This window comes from Diaphorina citri, unplaced genomic scaffold (assembly GCF_000475195.1).
Source record: "Diaphorina citri unplaced genomic scaffold, Diaci psyllid genome assembly version 1.1 scaffold826, whole genome shotgun sequence".
In the NCBI taxonomy this organism is placed as follows: Eukaryota; Metazoa; Arthropoda; class Insecta; order Hemiptera; family Psyllidae; genus Diaphorina; species Diaphorina citri.
In genome coordinates, this window is record NW_007378258.1 from 71,729 (window position 1) to 80,694 (window position 8,966).

Sequence of the window (8,966 nt, forward strand, 5' to 3'; positions counted from 1 at the left end):
GCTGAGTATTAATAGGTACTATGCTGGGCCGTGCTCAGGTTCACTTATTCCATTCCTTTTCGGCATAGCTTAACTTATGTGACCCAGCTTATGATTAACCCCACGAGAATGTCTAGGACCTATCAAAAACACAAAGAGGAATTAATAAGAGAAACTTATATTGGGCTGAGTATTAATAGGTACTATGCTGGGCGGTTCTCAGGCCCACTTATTCCATTCCTTTTCGGCATAGCTTAACTTATGTGACCCAGCTTATGATTAACACCACGAGAATGTCTAGGAACTCTAGGACCTATCAAAAACACAAAGAGGAATTAATAAGAAAATCTACACCCAGTTTTAATTCGATGACTCGAATCTCAATTCGAGGAACATTTAGAACAGAACCCTTTGTAAAATTTATATTGGTTAATTGAGTGAGAGGAAAGACCAAAATAACTGAACAAGGAGCAATACTCGGCCCAAAACCTTCAACCGAATAAGAAAATTTACACCCAGTTTTAATTCGATGACTCGAATCTCAATTCGAAGAACATTTAGAACCGAACTCTTTGTAAAATTTATATTGGTTAATTGAGTGAGAGGAAAGACCAAAATAACTGAACAAGGAGCAATACTCGGCCCAAAACCTTCAACCACACTGTCAATAAGAAAAATTGCACATATCAAAAGACGAACTCACAAAATAATTAGGTTTTTCTTTACTAAAAGAACGGGATTTTACACCCAAAAACACGCGAAAATCACGTTTCGAACGTGGCGTAAAAAACACGAACTCGCAAAACAATGTAATATGTAAGTGGGTATAATCCTCGTTATACCTACCTCAAAATAATTAGGTTTTTCTTTACTAAAAGAACGGGATTTTACACCCAAAAACACGCGAAAATCACGTTTCGAACGTGGCGTAAAAAAATGCAAGGGAGAGAGAAAAAAACGCGGAGATAAAAATGTCTACAATTTTTTTTTTCAAAAAATACACGAAAACTCAAGAATAGAAAACAGAGGGAAAATGCTCCGTGCTGTAAGTTAGAGTCGGTACTTTTTGAAAATTCTGAACGAAGAAGGGAGGAAGGGGATCTGTCTAAGGGAGAGAGAAAAAAACGCGGAGATAAAAATGTCTTCAATTTTTTTCAAAAAATATACGAAAACTCAAGAATGGAAAACAGAGGGAAAATGCTCCGTGCTGTAAGTTAGAGTCGGTACTTTTTGAAAATTCTGAACGAAGAAGGGAGGAAGGGGATCTGTCGTAAATAAATTTTAGTTAAGGTAAAAATACCTCCAAGATCTTCGGGTAGCAACCAACATAAATAAACTTTTAGGGTTTCTCTAGACTCATATACTTACCATCACAACTAAAATCATTTCTACCTACCTCAGTGTTGAAGTCTGTCAGTATAATTTACTAACGCAACGTAAGAATATTATTATGAGTATTTTTGTGAGGAGTACTTTCATCAGGTAGGTACTATTAATTGGAGCTAATACTTCGAATTACAACAGCAACTTTGGTGGCCACAAGCTGCGACTAAATTGCCCATTGCGAGGTTGCTGCAGTCCCTAGCACGTACTTACCCTCAAGACATTTCCACTCTATGCAAGAATGCCAGATACCATCTTCAAACTGATATTACATCTTCGAACTGCATATTATTACCTATAATTATTATCTTGACCAATAAGATGGGTAATTGACGTAAGTATGTTTTCATTTGATCGTGATTGCGGCCCTGAATATTCTAAAACTTCCAAAAGCCAACTCTGCTTTAACTTTCACCTAGAGACCTAAATGCATAGGCTATGTTGTCGTGGCAGTGTAAGCGGTTTCAGTCGACAACTCGACATCGATTGACGGGATTCAAATATGTGTGGACTCAGCTTTATGCCTATAGGGAGTTGAAGAGTGAGTTACATATTTAAATAAAAGACTCATTGAATGAATTGCCTGTGTATGTACCTAATTGATCACTTGTGTGCCGCGTCCATTTTAGTTTAGGACTATTGCACTAAAAATCCTTTTTTCATTATTTTCATTATGTAAAATAGCTATGACAGTGATTCTCTCTAATATAATTTCACTCCAACCGGTATACCACGAAAACTGTCATGCACACGATCAAACACAACTGACCACAGACATTGTCTCCAATGAAAAATGACAAAGGCGGTCTCTTCTTGATCCCTTGTGTGCCGCGTCCATTTTAGTTTAGGACTATTGCACTAAAAATCCTTTTTTCATTATTTTCATTATGTAAAATAGCTATGACAGTGATTCTCTTTAATATTAATTCACTCCAACCGGTATAGCACGAAAACTGTCATGCACACGATCAAACACAACTGACCACAGACATTGTCTCCAATGAAAAATGACAAATTTGCATTCACCTATTCTTCTTGAGAGTGGGTAGTTCAATTCTAAGGCCAGCCATTCACTATCAGGTCTCAGGTAGACCTTACAGGCGGACCTAATCAGGCGTACCTGTCTGTCAGGTCTACCTAATATTGAATGGCCGGCCCAAGTTTAGATCGTGATTGCGGCCCTGAATATTCTAAAACTTCCAAAAGCCAACTCTGCTTTAACTTTCACCTAGAGACCTAAATGCATAGGCTTCAATCCCTGAACAGAATGCAACAAAACACGCCCTTTATGAGAGCCAAAACTTCTAGAGAAATACCCACAGGAGGCATTAGGGACATACCTACATAGCATCTTGTCTTCATCCCTCAGGAGTATAAAACTGTCAGCAGGTAACTTTGTCGCGGCTTCAAACAAGAAGCTTCGGGCGTCTGGGGAGCATTTATATGCGGTAGAAAACTTGCACTCAGCACTAAGTCGTCCTACATGCTGATTTGTGGCGGATCGTATCTTTCAATTTTATCTTGTTAAAAAGTTTACAGCAGTTTACAAGAAATTTTGCTCCCGGGCGGCTCTAGTTGAGAGATTAAGAGCCGTATGGGATAACAGTCGAATCTGTTTCTATTCACTGCCCAAACATATCGACGGCGTTGATACACTGCCTCGACAACATGGATTCACCTCTTCGATCTAGAAGGTCAACTCTGTGTGGACACAGCTTTAGAGTTGACCTTACCATTACGCCCGGTACGTCAAATATTTTTAGGGGTTTGAATTCAACTGGGAGATTAAGAGCCGTATGGGATAAGAGTCGAATCTGTTTCTATTTTAAGGTGTGTCCACTGCCCAAACATATCGACGGCGTTGATACACTGCCTCGACAACATGGATTCACCTCTTCGATCTAGGAGGTCAACTCTGTGTGGACACAGCTTTAGAGTTGACCTTACCATTACGCCCGGTACGTCAAATATTTTTAGGGGTTTGAATTCAACTGGGGTCAACTCTGTGTGGACACAGCTTTAGAGTTGACCTTACCATTACGCCCGGTACGTCAAATATTTTTAGGGGTTTGAGTTCAACTGGAGGAAGATAGGACTCATCCGAGGGCGACGCTCGAAGGTACTAAGCTCTGGACGACTGACTGCACGCTTCCTATTGCTAGTACTTGGTCGATAACAGTTCATCTGTAGATAACCATTTTTCCTAATTTTGGTGCAGCAGAAACCTTTAACTCACAGTTGCCTGATAGCTGATAGAGATATGTGTCAGCAAACAATCCAACTGGAGGAAGATAGGACTCATCCGAGGGCGACGCTCGAAGGTACTAAGCTCTGGACGACTGACTGCACGCTTTATATTGCTAGTACTTGGTCGATAACAGTTCATCTGTAGATAACCATTTGTCCTAATTTTGGTGCAGCAGAAACCTTTAACTCACAGTTGCCTGATAGCTGATAGAGATGTGTATCAGCAAACGCTGTCTATATTAATACAAGTGAACTTTCAAAGTCCTCAGTTGAAGTTCCACGTACAGTTCCAGACAAACCAAGGACAACACTTTTTCAAAAAACAATTATTATCATTAATATACCTTGTGATAATAACAATTTGACAATAAATTATAACATTTTGAGATACAGAATTTTATGTTAATGAGTCACCACTTCGCGGCCCTCTGAGAGGGTGGGCTAGGAACGTGAGGGAAAGGGCTGTTTTTTGCAACCCTTTTAGCGTTAATGATTTATGCTTTTTAATTATTAAATATTTACAAAATTGAAGCCTTTTCTACTTTTTCATTTTATTAAAATAATGTTAATATCAGCAAACTCTGTCTATATTAATACAAGTGAACTTTCAAAGTCCTCAGTTGAAGTTCCACGTACAGTTCCAGACAAACCAAGGACAACACTTTTTCATGATGTGCCTTTAAAGTGGAAACTTTGAAGTCTGATAATGACATTATACCATCGGGTATTGAAGTAAAGTGACTCCCCCATATTACCTTTCATGTTCCTGGTATCAAGGGATATCAAAACTACCTAAAAGGTGGTGAGAGAAAAAAAAAAAAGGTTTTTAGTTTTCTACAAAGTCTCCATTGAAAGTTTTCGTCGGACTTTTTTTCCAACCTGGGTGTAGACATTTTATTTTTCAAACCTATACAGAGTGTACAGCCTTGTCTAGACGGTAAGTGTTTAAAGTAATGTACTTGTACATCCGACTCTTTTATTATTTGTTTTTTCGTCGAGGGTCTAGTGTGTTTTGCTCTTGTTGATAGTAGGTATGCCACCCTTTTCCCACGAGTACTTTTGTTTCTTTTTTTCCCCAAACAGTTTTATGAGAATTGTAGTGGAAAAGTTTACTCAAATTGTTCAAGCCAGCAAGTGGCATCGAGGGTCTAGTGTGTTTTGCTCTTGTTGATAGTATGCCACCCTTTTCCCGCGAGTACTTTTGTTTCTTTTTTTCCCCAAACAGTTTTATGAGAATTGTAGTGGAAAAGTTTACTCAAATTGTTCAAGCCAGCAAGTGGCGCAAAGAAGGGGCGGAAATTGAGGTTTGTGTTAATCTCAAATGAAACTCAATTTTTGCCAATTACCTTGAATACCTACCAATATTATCCAACAATATTCTCAATGAACTAATTTCATTTCTTCTGAGGGATTTATTGATTCATAGAGGTACAACGTCAAAGCTCATCATCTATCATTTTATCTTCTCAATGTCAGCTCTATTATGTAACTCCCCTAATTAGTGTATCTTGAATTTTACCATGAACACACAGGATCAGCAAACAAATACAAAAATCCAGTGATTTTATTGCCAGGGAAATCTAGCATTTCTTTCTACGCCCCTGGCGAGTTAGCTTTCCCATTGTTCTAGATTCCAAGTAGGTACGAGGGGCAGAAATTGAGGTTTGTGTTAATCTCAAACGAAACTCAATTTTTGCAAATTACCTTGAATACCTATACAATATTATCCAACAATATTCTCAATGAACTCATTTCATTTCTTCTGAGGGATTTATTGATTCATAGAGGTACAGAGGTACAACGTCAAAGCTCATCATCTATCATTTTATCTTCTCAATGTCAGATCTTTTACGTAACTCCCCTAATTAGTGTATCTTGAATTTTACCATGAACACACAGGATTAGCAAACAAATACTAAAATCCAGTGATTTTATTGCCAGGGAAATCTAGCATTTCTTTCTACGCCCCTGGGGAGTTAGCTTTCCCATTGTTCTAGATTCCAAGTAGGTACCTAGAATAATGATATCTAATGTGCTCATTTGAACATTCAAAACTTTAGCAGATAAGTAAACTCCGGTAGTTGTGAACAGAGGTGCAAGGTTTGCAAGTGCAAGTTTCATTCCAAGTTTATTATGTAGTTTTCTTGTAGCGATGACAATTTGTGTTTGCAAATTATGAGCTACAATGTCTTCATGTTGTAGAGTTTTGTTAGGCAGGGAGCTTTCATTGTTTCCATGATAGATATGTCAACTGACAACGTAAATGGTATGGCTGAAACACGTCTTGTTAGGACTGTTGGGAGTAACAAGGCTCTCTTTTCTTGGACTTATCATAATAATTGGCGTGTATTGTGGATTTGAACTTGTTGGAATGTTCCAAGACATTTTCTACAGTGGTTAGATCTTCTAGTTGTATACCTTGTTTTATGCAAGACAGGAATCCTTTCCTTTTCTCTGGTGTGTTCAAACCAAGAAACATCGCCTGACACTATTAACCGCCGCAAAGTTGTTTCTCTACTAATTGTTGTGGTTGTTTCATCCTGGATAGTGGGTGTCATGTGGTCATCAGACTGATTCACACAGCGCAGCGGTCAATAGTGTACAATTCACCTTTTCAGTCTATTACCGGCTGTGTGTATTTTACACATCCACCATTTATTTTACATAGGAAGCTGTCAAATCTTATTGCATTTTAATCCCTACATACGTTATGTACCTAACTTCATCTACATACGAGAAATGGAATGTTCTACGCTCCAAATTCTCGAAATTTCCCGAACTTGTCACAGTTTGCTGTTCAATTTGAATGAATATGTGAGTAGGTATAGGTGTAGAGCTGATGGAACTCTTTCACACTTCAATCGAAAGAAAGAACCTTGAATGAACAAACTTCGAAAGCAACAACGTCAAGTCTTTGAGACCATGAATAATGGACTTTGGGTATATCTGATATAAACTTAGCTTCAACTCGCTACTAGCCTAGGCCATGACATCCCTATCCTTAGTACTTCTATCGATTGAGGATTATGCCCACTTTAGACCGTCTGTCAGATCGTTGCGTTGGAACGTGTAAAACTTAGCTTCAACTCACTACTAGCCTAAGCCATGACATTCCTATCCTTAGTACTTCTATCGATTGAGGATTATGTCCACTTTAGACCGTCTGTCAGATCGTTGCGTTGGAACGTGTGGCGGAGAAATCTCGAGAGCCCAGTCTCTCAGACGGTCTGACAGACCTAACTCACTACTAGCCTAAGCCATGACATCCCTATCCTTAGTACTTCTATCGATTGAGGATTATGCCCACTTTAGACCGTCTGTCAGATCGTTGCGTTGGAACGTGTGGCGGAGAAATCTCGAGAGCCCAGTCTCTCAGACGGTCTGACAGACCTAGGACTCGAGATTTTCCCCCACATAAGTTCCGACCAAGTCTGTTAGAGAGTCTGAGCGTGAATGGCTGGCATTAGAATGGACAAAGGGGTCAGAAGTGAGAATTCAAAACCCGAAAGGTCATGGGGAAATATGTCTACATTAAAATTAGGAATGGCAAAGATACATAATGTACTTTGAAAACTTTACAATTTGAAATTCTAATGTACAATGCACGAAATGCATCGAGTCATTGTGGAATTACTTGCCCAATCGTATGCAGAGATCTGGTCCATGGTGCAATGCGGAAGGGACGATACGAGTATCCTCTTTCAATTTCAAGATAGTGGGACAGAATTGTGGTCAGAACATCCTGCAGGAGACCACAATTGCGTGCTGTCATGCCATCCTGGAGAAGGATTTCACTGCCTATAAGTAAATTTAATAGTAATAATTAATCTAATTAGTTGGTGCATGTTAAGACACTTGAAAACTTTACAATTTGAAATTCTAATGCACAATGCACGAAATGCATCGAGTCATTGTTGACTTACTTGCCCAATCGTATGCAGAGATCTGGTCCATGGTGCAATGCGGAAGGGACGATACGAGTATCCTCTTTCAATTTCAAGATAGTGAGATTTCAGCGGATATAAAGAAAACACTTCCGGCTCTAGTATCATTTTTACTTTGATTGAAGACACAGATTCTATTGCCAATAGAGGTACCTAATTGAACTTCGAGAGAACACGTGTAGATATCTTTAGATTCGCAGAAATAGGTGGATTTCACACTTAAAATGTCTTCTTTTGAAATCCGTCCACCTTTTTCAGAACGCGTACAAATCAGCGTAAGCGGAAACTTGCCGAGGGCTCACTTCGAAGGTGCACTTGGCATCGGGTCTAGTATCATTTTTACTTTGATTGAAGACACAGATTCTATTGCCAATAGAGGTACCTACCTAATTGAATTTCGGGAGAACACGCGTAAATATCTTTAGATTTGCAGAAATGGGTGGATTTCACCCTTAAAATGTCCTCCTTTGAAATCCGTCCACCTTTTTCAGAACGCGTACAAATCAGCGTAAGCGGAAACTTGCCGAGGGCTCACTTCGAAGGTGCACTTGGCACATCCACCACCATAATGAAGTCCCGTGTATGTCTATAAATATGATAAATTAGGGACTGTCCATATATGCATTGTGTACATGGAACTATTTAAGGCATACTATTTGAAGTATGGGTACTATTTGGAGGTGTTGCTAATGATACGTATGTCCAGGATGTAATGAACCTGGATCCTCAGTCCAAAGTTCACAAGACCTCTGTATCGTGACTACTGGGGCAGCCAGAGATCCCAAGCACAAAACACAGGAGTATGGGCAGGTTATGATACGGTGCGTGGTTAAGCACTACTTTGAATCTACTATTAGTCGTGTACTAATTATTTTAATAACATGGTCTGATTTGTTCTGAAGATACGAGGTGTACTTGCCTGCATGCTCCTGCATATCAGCCATTCACACCCAGACCCTCTAACAGACTTGGTCGGAACTTATGTGGGGGAAAATCTCGAGTCCTAGGTCTGTCAGACCGTCTGAGAGACCTGGCTCTCGAGATTTCTCCGCCACACGTTCCAACGCAACGATCTGACAGACGGTCTAAAGTGGGCATAATCCTCAATCGATAGAAGTACTAAGGATAGATATACCCAAAGCCCATTATTCATGGTCTCAAAGTCTTGACGTTGTTGCTTTTAAAGTTTGTTCATTCAAGATTCTTTCTTTCGATTGAAGTGTGAAAGAGTTCCATCAGCTCTACACATATACCTACTCACATATTCATTCAAATTGAACAGCAAACTGTGACAAGTTCGGGAAATTTCGAGAATTTGGAGCGTAGAACATTCCATTTCTCGTAATATGTAGATAAAGTTAGGTACATAACGTATGTAGCTAAAAGTTGCATACATAAATCTTTAAAAGTAGA